Below are 12,915 nucleotides of genomic sequence, written 5' to 3' on the forward strand. Positions count from 1 at the left end.
ACTTTTGTTTTCTGTGTTTCTTTTGTTGTGTCATCTCGTTTTTGTTTTTTGTGGTATCTCTTGTTGTTTTTTGTGCGTCTTTTGTTGTTGTGTCATGGGTGCCGCGTCTTCAAGTCCGCTCCTCCTGGCCCTAGATGACCTGTTACGTTCCAAGGGCCTGGAAGTGAAACGTAGTACTTTAGAGAGATTTTTACAGAAGATAGATATTGCTGCACCGTGGTTTGCATTCTCGGGCAGCCTTACTATACCTAGCTGGGATAAATTAGGCAAAGACCTTGACTTTGCTTCTGAGCAGGGCATATTAGAGGGTGGGGTGATCCCCCTTTGGAAGATGGTCCGTAGTTGCCTCACAGATGACAGATGTCAGGAAGCACTTACTAAAGGACAGGAAGTTTTAGAGCAATTACATGAGGAGAAGTCAGAGACGGCAGAAAGTGAGGTATCTCAGGAGGATGGGAGTGTGCGGAGCATGAAACAGGGGAGGAGGCGGCTGTCTCCGGCAAGAAGTGAGATATCTCAGAAGGATGGGAATGTACGGAATGTTAAACAGAGGAGAAGGCTCTATCCGGACTTGACTGAGTTAAAAACTCCCAAGGACACAAGTAGCTCGGACAGTTCTGAGGAATTAGATCCACCCTAGCCGCTCTCAACCCCGTCTTCTCATCTTCCCCCTCCCTATCAGGCCCACAGAAAAGTCTTAATTGACCTTCTCCAGAATATTCACCATGGCTTATTTTAGGACTTTCAGCAAAAAAAATCTCTACAAAAAGGTTTAATGTAGATAAACTTCCTATTTTCATGTTGCCCTGTTTTATTTGGCTACTGTCTGAAAAAATCAGCACTCCAGGCGCTGGACACTCCCTTACTAGTTTTTCACAAAAATATGTAAACAAGGCCTCTGGCCTTCAGCTGGGCTTCACAGTGCTGACTACATTTCTAAGATAAGGGAGTTACTAACTGGGCTCCAGGGTAACAGCTGGCAGGAGGAAAAACTGGAAAGGGAGATAGAGGAACTGGAGGGTCGATTAAAAAAGTCAAGATTTAAAGCACCTACGGCCCCGATGCAGTCATGCTCCCTCCTTGTAACCCCGATTGGGACAAGGACAACCCCAGAAGGCTGGGGGGTGTTCAGTGGCAGCCTAAGACGGCCCAAACTTCCCAGTAATTGAAAACTTGGATGCCGATGGACAGCCGGCCAGAATACATGTTCCTTTAGCCTTTAAGGATATTAAACAACTAAAGGAGGCAGTTACTAATTACAGACCCCTGCCAATCAGCCGACACCTAGTGACTGGCAACAGCTTTGCATGGCTGTGTTGTCCGGAGGGGATTTTTTGTTGTGGAAAAGTGAAAATCAAGAGAGGTGTCGCGAACTAGCCCGAGTCAATCAGGACACCGGCTTCCCATGGCATAACCTTGAAATGTTAACTGGCTTGGGACTATATGCTATCATAAGTCAGCAAATTGATTACGATCCTGGGGTCTATGCTCAGATAGCTACAGCAGCCATTCAGGCTCGGAAGGCTCTACCTATTTCAAATGCTAAAACAAAAATTTCAAAAATTGCTCAAGGACCCTCTGAGCCTTATTCTGACTTCATTGCCTGATTGATACAGGTAGCAAGAAAAAATATTCCCTAACTTGGAACAAGCCATGCCGGTCATTAAGCAATTGGCTCTTAAATATGCAAATTCCTATTGCCAAAATGCCATTAAATCTACCAGAGCAAAGAGTGTTGATGACATGATTCGAGCTTGTAAGGATATTGATGGAGCTCATATTACAGGACAGGTTCTGGCCGCTGCCCTCAAAACGGAAACAGGGGCCCGGCCCGGGCCCCGGAAGCCTAGGTGTATGGGGCAATCCAGGGACGGAATGGTACCCCGGGGAGTGGGCGACTTCGTCACCTCCCAGGGACCAACCCCTTTCTATCTGTAGACTCCCTAGGGGAATGCCAGGAAGTACAGGATGTACAACTGCAACCGCAGGTCGCAGAGACAGAACAAGCTGCTACCGCAGTAAGATCTTGGCCAGGCGGGGGAAAATGCAGACAAAAACAAACAAAATGCAATTGGCTAGGAAAACTTGGGGAACTTTTGCCCCGAAAATGGGCAACGGACTCCATGTTGTTTGCATCACCATGGTAACCATGGGGTGCCTGGCCGGCATAGCTGCTTCCTGGTCCCACCTCCCACACTTTTGCGGGCTTCTGATTGGTTCTTCCACAGTCACTCAGACAGGACTTCTAGTCCCGCTTTCCAGCCACTAACCTGTACTGCTGTGTTTCAGGTTTCTACCGGAGCTGCTCAGAGCCTGTATTTTTTTTACAACAAAATGCCTACCTGTAAATGCTAATGAAAGATATCTTTTTCAGACAAAATTTAATTCCACAGGTTTCTATGTTACAGTCCTAAATTTAAGCTAGTTCTAAGTTAAATAACCTGACTTTTTCTTTATAGTTGTGTTACTAAATAATGTTCTATTGATGAGAGATATCAAATATGCTTCTTTATATTTTACTTTTAATTTTGAAGGTTATGAGGATGCATTTGCTCGCCACAGGAACAAGCCGGCAAAGTTCCTGTGATGACCAAAAAATCCTTATTTTCATTGCTAACTATAAAAATAAAAATGTATACTCAAGGATCTTATTTCAGTTACATCAAGTGACGTCACATTAAAGAGTGCACTCCTAGTTAAAAATAAATTTAAATGGATCCAAATATTTTAAGACCACGTGGTTACATAAAGTTAATACAATTATAAGTTATGTTCTTATTCTTTATATATATATTTTAGATATTTAGATAACCTATATTTGTTAATCTATAAATTAATTAGCACATGCCTAATTGATTAGTTAATATATATTTGCCTAATTGTTTTTCTTCAACAGAAAACCTATAATTTAAGTTTTATATTTACATTTATCAGATACTCTGTTTTTTCAGTTACAGATATTTGAGATAAATGTGTTTAGTATAAATTTGCTTTTAAGTAAAAATACAATCAAGTAATTTCTAAATCTCAAAGTAGAATTAATCAACACATTTTATCTGGGATTTTGGCTGCTAATCAAAGGATAGAGTTACCTCAAGCTCAAGTTGAGGAATTGTCTGACCTAGTACATTTGGGTTGTATTGATCAACGAGCACATTTATGTATAACCTCTGTCAGATTTTATGATTCCAGAAATGCCTCATGCATCATCGGCGAATATCTATCCGGAACCTGGTCCATGGAAGCAGAAAACTTGATCCAGTCTCAACTAACTCAGATTGCTGTTTTGAATAACACCCATGTCAATCCAGTGACCTTGGGTCAATTTACCAATTGGTTGTCATCTGCCTTTTCCTTTTTTAAGGAGTGGGTGGGAATAGGCATTTTTGATGCAATGTGTTGCTTTGGTATGTTTCTCTGCTTGTGGTTTCTCTGTCGCCTCAAGGCCCGCAGTGCTCACGATAAGGCTATGATCATACAAGCTCTTGCTGCTTTAGAAAACGGCAACTCGCCACAGGTCTGGCTTTCGCATCTTAAACAGTAAACCTTTGACATGGTCGTTGCACCCCAAGTTATTATAACATTGCACTGGGATCGACATGTCTTTCCTCGCTATTCTCTTAGTGTTGGAAAGCCCTTGCACTCTGCCGGTCTTGCTGCCATTGCACGCAGATGGGTTTCCACACTAGTGCTTCTCTATCGCTTTAAAGTCCGTGCCTTTCTTTCAGGGTGCTGTCAACTTGTTTGTCATTGTACACAGCCACAGTTCAGCCTCAGCTATCCCCCTCCGTCCACCATCGTCACGGTACAGGATGCGAGGCAAGGCACTGCACTTGAGTGATCCTTGGAGTGGACCTCAAGGAGAGCATGTCCTATTGCATGCGGGTTTGACGTCCTTCCTTACCCCACCTTATCCACGCCCCGCCCCACGAAAAAAGGCGTCGGCTGATATGGCCTCGGATCTGGGGAAGGCGCCTCCTTAGGGCTGAGCCATACTATGCAGCCACTTCTGCACAGTGGGATAGGACCTCTACTCTCGCCTGTATTGTCATATAAAAACAAAAAAGGGGGAACTGTGGTGAGCCGTTTCTGTGAACTGTGGCCGCCATTACAAGATGGCGCTGGTTTCCCCTGTAGTCTGTGACAAACAACTCCTTATCAGAATGAGTTGGCACGCTGTGACTTGGCACCCTGTGAGAAAAGTCCACGTGGCAGCTTCGCATTGGGGCTTGAGGTGCTTTATTAAGGCTGGGAGGGGCATCCAGGGGAGAGAAGAAAAAGTATCAAGGACCTAAATAAACTGCTGAAAGAAGATTCCTGAGTTGCGTCTTCCTTGCGGGCAAGGGGTCGCGACACTCCCACACACCACAAATGACATGTCACTGTGGACTCTACAGGAGGAATGGGACAGTCAAGCCATACTGCATTGTCCACACAAGCACAATGAGCATTCTCTTGGCACCAAAAGGATTTGGTGCAGTACCCAGGAGGGACTGAGCACAATGCCCTTGGGCAATACTGACAGCGTTCTTTCTTTTCCATAGCGGCATATTCTAGCAGGCTGGATCTGATGTGGTGACACATCTTCATCTGTGTCCCCAGAGAAACACTTTGTCACTCTTTGTGACATTCAAACCCCATGATGTTGCATCTTCTTTCCATACCCTTTGGAAAAACACTTCCACATCTTATGGTGCTGTCCTGCACACAAGACTCAAACTTTTAAAATTAGGTCTCACCACACTGAATTAAATTTTGCATTTGTGTTTGTAGATCCCTAAGAACAAAGATATTCCCAGGACAGTGTAGTTTGCAATAAGTGTTTTATAATGGATGAATAATTCATAAGCTAATAAGAGTAGCCACTGGTAGGAGAGAGCTGTGAACTACAGACACTCACTTGTCTGACAAATAGCCACATACAATGTTTCCAATTAACATTCCACCCATGAAGAAGAATTTAGACACTGAATTCAGTGACTGAGATTCATATACCAGGTCCCAATGGAAGACAAAGAAACCAGCATGACAGACCTTCAGTTTTCATGATAATAGGCCCCTATCTTCTTCTACAACTTCCCTTTTCAAAAACATTTGAATTCTACCATACAATCCTCGGATAAAACAAATGTTTATCTAGGAAGACTACCTTACACCTGTGGATTACAAGGGACTTCAGTCAAGTCCTTGAATGATGGTGGCAAATTTGAGAACTTTTCAGCATGTGTGAAAAGTGATCATTAATTTACTGAAGAATTTACTTAATCTTGAATACAACTGCACACCTTCCCACATGATTACTCTAGGATTTCATTCTTGGTATGTAGGTTTTGATCAACCTACCAGATGCCTCTAATTGGCAATCATGGCAGGGAACTACTGAATAACATGACATTTTTAACAAGACACATGATTTACTTAAACTGTAATCATCACAAGAATAAAAGTGCCATGATATTGGATTCCTGTTTATTTATTTTTTTTAATTTTTATTGTTGGTTGTTCAAAACATTACATAGTTCTTGACATATCATATTTCACACTTTAATTCAAGTGGGTTATGAACTCCCATTTTTACCCAGTATACAGATTGCAGAATCACATCGGTTACACATCCACTGATTTACATATTGCCATACTAGTGTCTGTTGTATTCTGCTGCCTTTCCCATCCTCTACATTCCCCCCTCCCCTCCCCTCCCCTCCCATCTTCTCTCTCTACCCCATCTACTGTAATTCATTTCTCCCCCTTGTTTTTTTCCCTTTCCCCTCACTTCCTCTTGTATGTAATTTGGTATAACCATGAGGGTCTGCTTCAATTTCCATGCAATTTCCCTTCTCTCTCCCTTTCCCTCCCACCTCTCGTCCCTGTTTAATGTTAACATTCTTCTCATGCTCTTCCTCCCTCCTCGGTTCTTAGTTACTCTCCTTATATCAAAGAAGACATTTGGCATTTGTTTTTTAGGGATTGGCTAACTTTACTTAGCATAATCTGCTCTAATGCCATCCATTTCCCTCCAAATTCTATGATTTTGTCATTTTTAAATGCAGAGTAATACTCCATTGTGTATAAATGCCACATTTTTTATCCATTCGTCTATTGAAGGGCATCTAGGTTGGTTCCACAGTCTAGCTATTGTGAATTGTGCTGCTATGAACATCGATGTGGCAGTATCCCTGTAGTATGCTCTTTTAAGGTCTTCAGGGAATAGTCCGAGAAGGGCAATAGCTGGGTCAAATGGTGGTTCCATTCCCAGCTTTCCAAGAAATCTTCATACTGCTTTCCAAATTGGCCACACCAATTTGCAGTCCCACCAACAATGTACAAGTGCACCCTTTTCTCCACATCCTCGCCAGCACTTGTTGTTGTTTGACTTCATAATGGCTGCCAATCTTGCTGGAGTGAGATGGTATCTTAGGGTGGTTTTGATTTGCATCTCTCTGACTGCTAGAGATGGTGAGAATTTTTTCATGTACTTGTTGATTGATTGTATGTCCTCCTCTGAGAAGTGTCTGTTCAGGTCCTTGGCCAATTTGTTGATTGGGTTGTTTGTTTTCGTATTGTTTAATTTTTTGAGTTCTTTGTATACTCTGGATATAAGGGCTCTATCTGAAGTGTGAGGAGTAAAGATTTGTTCCCAGGGTGTAGGCTGCCTATTTACCTCTCTTATTGTTTCCTCTTGCTGAGAAAAAACTTTTTAGTTTGAGTAAGTCCCATTTGTTGATTCTAGTTATTAACTCTTGTGCTATGGTTGTCCTATTGAGAAATTTGGAGCCCGAACCCACAATACGTAGATCATAGCCAACTTTTTCTTCTATCAGACACAGGGTCTCTGATTTGACATCAAGCTCCTTGATCCATTTTGAGTTAACTTTTTTGCATGGTGAGAGAAATGGATTCAGTTTCATTTTGTTGCATATGGATTTCCAGTTTTCCCAACACCATTTGTTGAAGATGCTATCCTTCCTCCATTGCATGCTTTTAGCCCCTTTATCAAATATAAGATAGTTGTAATTTTGTCGATTGGTTTCTATGTCTTCTATTCTGTACCATTGGTCCACCCGCATGTTTTGGTACCAGTACCATGCTGTTTTTGTTACTATTGCTCTGTAGTATAGTTTGAAGTCTGGTATCGCTATACCGCCTGATTCACACTTCCTGCTTAGAGTTGTTTTTGCTATTCTGGGTCTTTTATTTTTCCATATGAATTTCATGATTGCTTTATCTATTTCTACAACAAATGCCATTGGGATTTTGATTGGCATTGCATTAAACATATAGAGAACTTTTGGTAATATTGCAATTTTGATGATGTTAGTTCTGCCTATCCATGAACAGGGTATATTTTTCCATCTTCTAAGATCTTCTATTTCTCTCTTTAAGGTTCTGTAGTTTTCATTGTATAAGTCTTTCACCTCTTTTGTTAGGTTGATTCCCAAGTACTTTATTTTTTGAGGATATTCTGAATGGAATGGTTGTCCTCATTTCCATTTCAGAGGATTTGTCGCTGATATACAGGAATGCCTTTGATTTATGCATGTTGATTTTATATCCTGCCACTTTGCTTAATTCATTTATTAGCTCTAATAGTTTCTTTGTAGACACTTTTGGGTCTGCTAGGTATAAAATCATGTCACCTACAAATAGTGATAATTTAAGTTCTTCTTTTCCTATTTTTATGCCTTTAATTTCTTTCAACTGTCTAATTGCTCTGGCCAGTGTTTCGAGAACTATGTTGAACAGAAGGGGTGAGAGAGGGCATCCCTGTCTTGTTCCAGATTTTAGAGGGAATGCCTTCAATTTTTCTCCATTCATAATGATGCTAGCCTGAGGCTTAGCATAGATAGCTTTTACAATGTTGAGGTATGTTCCTGTTATCCCTAGTTTTTCTAGAGTTTTGAACATAAAGGGATGCTGTACTTTGTTGAACGCTTTTTCTGCATCTATCGAGATGATCATATGGTTCTTATTTTTAAGTCTATTGATGTGGTGGATAACATTTATTGATTTCCGTATATTGAACCAACCTTGCATACCAGGGATGAATCCTACTTGATCATGGTGCACAATTTTTTTGATATGTTTTTGTATCCAATTCGCCAGAATTTTATTGAGGATTTTTGCATCTAGGTTCATTAGAGATATTGGTCTGTAGTTTTCTTACTTTGAAGTGTCTTTGTCTGGTTTAGGAATCAGGGTGATGTTGGCCTCCTAGAATGAATTTGGAAGTTCTCCCTCTTTTTCTATTTCCTGAAATAACTTGAAAAGTATTGGTATTAGTTCTTCTTTAAAGGGTTTGTAAAATTCTGCTGTATACCCATCCAGTCCTGGGCTTTTCTTAGTTGGTAGTCTTTTGATGGCTTCTTCTGTTTCCTCAATTGATATTGGTCTGTTTAGGTTGTCTATATCCTCCTGGCTCAATCTGGGCAGATCATATGACTTAAGAAATTTATCGATGCCTTCACTATCTTTTATTTTATTGGAGTATAAGGATTCAAAATAATTTCTAATTATCTTCTGTATTTCTGAAGTGTCTGTTGTGATATTGCCTTTTTCATCCCGTATGCTAGTAATTTGAGTTTCTCTTCTTCGTTAGCATGGCTAAGGGTCTGTTGATCTTATTTATTTTTTCAAAGAACCAACTTTTAGTTTTGTCAATTTTTTCAATTGTTTCTTTTGTTTCGATTTCATTAATTTCAGCTCTGATTTTAATTATTTCTTGCCTTCTACTTCTTTTGCTGTTGTTTTGCTCTTCTTTTTCTAGGATTTTGAGATGAAATGTGAGATCATTTATTTGTTGATTTTTTTTCTTTTTTTAAGGAATGAACTCCAAGCAATGAATTTTCCTCTTAGAACTGCTTTCATTGTGTCCCAGAGATTCCAATATGTTGTGTCGGTGTTTTCGTTTATCTCTAAGAATTTTTCAATTTCCTCCTTGATGTCTTCTATAACCCATTGATGATTCAGTAACCTATTGTTCATTCTCCAAGTGATGCATGATTTTTCCTTCCTTCTTTTATCGTTGATTTCCAGTTTCATTCCATTATGATCAGATAAGATGCATGGTATTATCTCTACTCCTTTATAATGTCTAAGAGTTGCCCTGCAACATAATATATGATCTATTTTTGAAGGATCCATGTGCTGCTGAGAAAAAAGTGTAACTGCTTGATGTTGGGTGGTATATTTTATATATGTCAATTAAGTCTTGGTTATTAATTGTATTACTGAGTTCTATAGTTTCTTTATTCAACTTTTGTTTGGAATATCTGTCCAGTGGTGAGAGAGGTGTGTTGAAGTCTCCCATAATTATTGTGTTGTGGTCTATTAGACTCTTGAACTTGAGAAGAGTTTGTTTGATGAACATAGCTGCACCATGTTTGGGGCATATATATTTATGATTGTTATGTCTTGTTGGTGTATGGTTCCCTTGAGCAGTATGTAGTGTCCCATTTTATTCCTTTTGATTAACTTTGGCTTGAAATCTATTTTATTTGATATGAGTATGGACACTCCTAATTGTTTCCGAAGTCCATATGAGTGATATGATTTTTCCCAACCTTTCACCTTCAGTCTATGTATGTTTTTTCCTATCAAATTTGTATCCTATAGGCAGCATATTGTTGGATCTTTTTTTTTTTTATCCATTCTACTCGCCTGTGTCTCTTAATTGGTGAGTTTAAGTCATTAACATTTAGGGTTATTATTGAGATATGGATTGTTCTTCCAGCCATATTTGTTTATTTATGTTACTTAACATGGTTTGTTTTTCCTCTTTGATTTTTTTCCCTTTTCTGTAATACCACACACTGTTGGTTTTCATTGTTATTTTCCATTTTCTCTTCCTGTAATGCTTTGCCGAGGATGTTTTGAAGAGATGGTTTTCTAGCTGCAAATTATTTTAACTTTTGTTTATCATGGAAGGTTTTAATTTCATCTTCCATCCTGAAGCTTAATTTCACTGGATACACAATTCTTGGTTGGAACCCACTTTCTTTCAGCATTTGAAATATGTTATTCCAGGATCTTCTAGCTTTCAGAGTCTGTGTTGAAAGATCAGCTGTTATCTGATTGGCTTACCCCTAAATGTAATCTACTTCCTTTCTCTTGTAGCTTTTAAAATTCTCTCCTTATTCTGTATGTTGGGCATCTTCATTATAATGTGTCTAGGTGTGAATCTCTTATGATTTTGCACATTTGGCATCCTGTAGGCTTCTAGGATTTGGGATTCTGTCTCATGCTTCAAGTCTGGGAAGTTTTATTTCATTGAACAGATTGCTCATTACTTTTGTTTGGACCTCTATACCTTCCTGTATCCCAATGACTCTTAAGTTTGGTCTCTTTATGTTATCCCATATTTCTTGGATGTTCTGCTCATGGTTTCTTAACAGTCTCATTGAGCTGTCTATGTTCTTTTCAAGTTGAAATACTTTGTCTTCATTGTCTGATGTTCTATCTTCTAAGTGTTCTGCTCTCCTGGTAGTATTCTCATTTGAGTTTTTAAGTTGGTTTATTGCTTCCTGCATTTCTAGGATTTCTGTTTTTTGTTTTTTGTTTTTTTTTTTTTATAACCTTATCTCCCTGTATAGTTGATCTTTTGCTTCTTGGATTTGTTTATGTAATTCATTGTCAAAGTGATCTTTCATTGTCTGATTTTGCTGTCTAATGTCTTCCTTGAGACTCCAGATCATCTGAAGCATGTATATCCTGAATTCTTTATCTGACATCCCATCTGCTGCAGATATTACCTCTTCTAAAGTTGAGTTGAACTGCATTGCTTCTGGTCCTTTCTTTCCTTGTCTTTTCATACTGCTCACGTTTCTTTCTGCTTGGTGAAACTGTTGTGCTATTGAATCTTCCCCCTATATATTTATATTGCTCTTGTATATTTGCAAAGTCTCCCTTGCAGGCACGAGAGGCGGCTGTGCTCCTCCTCCAATTGGGGTGATCTGTCTATCACGCAGGTGGGCCGCAGGGCCTGTTCTCCAGGTTGCAGGTCTGCCTACCTTGCAGGCGCAGGTGGCAACTGTGCCCCTCCTCCAATTGGGGTGATCTTTCAACTAGGCCGGCGGGTTGCTGGTCCCCTTCTCCAGCATGCACAGTCTGCCTACCTTGCGGGCAGCTGCTGGGCCCTTCCTCCAATTGGGGTGATGTGTCTACCATGCCAGCGAGCTGCTGGGCCTGTTCTGCCAGTCAGTTGCAGGTCTGCCTACCTTGCAGGCACAGGCAGCGGCTCCTATTTAGGCAGTTTTTGCAAAAATATAAGGGAAAAAAGAAATTTGTTTCTTTTGCTCTGAACAGAGCAATATGGACACCTCCGTTATCCACAGGCAGAAACATAGCAGATGTGCAATCACCTTCAGAGGACAGAGCTGGATTCCTATTTATTATTTATCATTACACTACGTATGTGTCCCATATTGCATAAAGAACCAATAGCTTCTTGGGGAAAAAAAAGAAGAACCAGCATCCACACAGCAATTAAAATCTCAAAACATGTTCATTATTTTCTTTGTTTCTACATGTCAAGCACTCACAAGTGGAAAATTAAGCCTGTTACCTCAGTCACGGTGGTGGAGAGGAACGAACTCTGGTCATATACCCAGTCACTTCATTCATGTTTGAGAAGGTTCCATTCAGATGAAGAAGCTGCCATTGTGGGTGGATAAAGTGATGACATTTCTCTGGCCTCAGGTTTGAATCTAGTGGGATGGAGATCCTCAGGAGGGCTTCTTGGCTAAGGGTCCCAGTGTCCCTGTTGGAGATAGCATCATTGTCAAGGAGGTAGACCCAGCAGCAATGACCAAGGATGACTGCAGTGAAATTTTCCAATATAATATGAGTCTGTGCCATGGCATTGTAGGTAAGAAGAAAAGCCATCTGAATTATCTGGAACCTCTCCAGACCACCAACTTCATACAGGAGATCCTGAAAGGCCATGGTGTCTCTATGTCTCTCCCCAACTAAAGGCAAAGTGAACTTATCTGGATAAGTTCAAAGAAAAAATTGTTCTATCCTCTTTCACTGTGACACAGAAAAAGGTGTTGATCCTTACCTCAATTTCTCTTTAATGGTCCCCTCTTCACTTCTGTGGCAAGTCCATGGAACTAATATCCCCTAATCATCAGGTTATTTAGGTGACTGGTTTCTTTAAATCAATGATAGAAATATTTTTATTGATCTGCTTTCTGCAATTAAATCTGTTAATGTTGTACTTTATGAAAATTCTTGTCACGGAAAATAAACTGCAGTCAACTTTGAACATTGATCTCCAAATTCTCTGAGGAAAAAAAAAACAGAGTAATGCTGTTACATGTTTTATGATTTTTTTACAGAATAGGTAGTTTGCAGTACTGATTGAAGTGTTTAATTTTTCTAGGAGAGATGGTGAGAGGAAAATCATTCCAAGTAAAATTAATTCAGTGAAGTGTTACGTTTTAGATGCAAGATACCCCACAAAAGTTCATATGTTATGCAATGCAGGAATATTCAGAGCTGCTATGATTAGTTTATGAGTGCTCTAACCTCATCAGTGGGTTAATTTATATGATGGATTTATAATATGAGTGGCTACTGGGAGGTAACTTAGGCAGATAGGCCTTGGCTGAAACACATAGATCACTGGGACATGCACTTGGGGATAACATCTTCTCCTTGGCTCCTAGTGCACACCCCCCTAACCCCCTCCTCTCTCCCTCTCTCTGTTTCCTGGCTGCTGAAGCTAAGAATCTTTCTTTGCCTTGTTTTTCTGCTACAATGGTATGCCCTATATCAGGGACAGAGCAATCAAATTGGCCAACCATGTATTATATCTCTGAAGTGGTGAGCCCCAAATAAGATTTTTTTCCTCTCTATGCTGTTCTTGTCAGGTATTCTGGTCAAAGTGATGAAAAGATGATTAACACATGAAGTATG

General features: G+C 40.0%; 1 pseudogene; it reads right to left on the reverse strand.

The window, feature by feature from the left end:
• The window catches only part of LOC113177699 (organic anion transporter 7-like), a 37,265-nt pseudogene extending 25,325 nt beyond the window's left edge, over window positions 1-11,940 (reverse strand).
• Window positions 11,941-12,915: the final 975 nt, after the last annotated feature.

This window comes from Urocitellus parryii, chromosome 4 (assembly GCF_045843805.1).
Source record: "Urocitellus parryii isolate mUroPar1 chromosome 4, mUroPar1.hap1, whole genome shotgun sequence".
Classification (NCBI taxonomy): domain Eukaryota; kingdom Metazoa; phylum Chordata; class Mammalia; order Rodentia; family Sciuridae; genus Urocitellus; species Urocitellus parryii.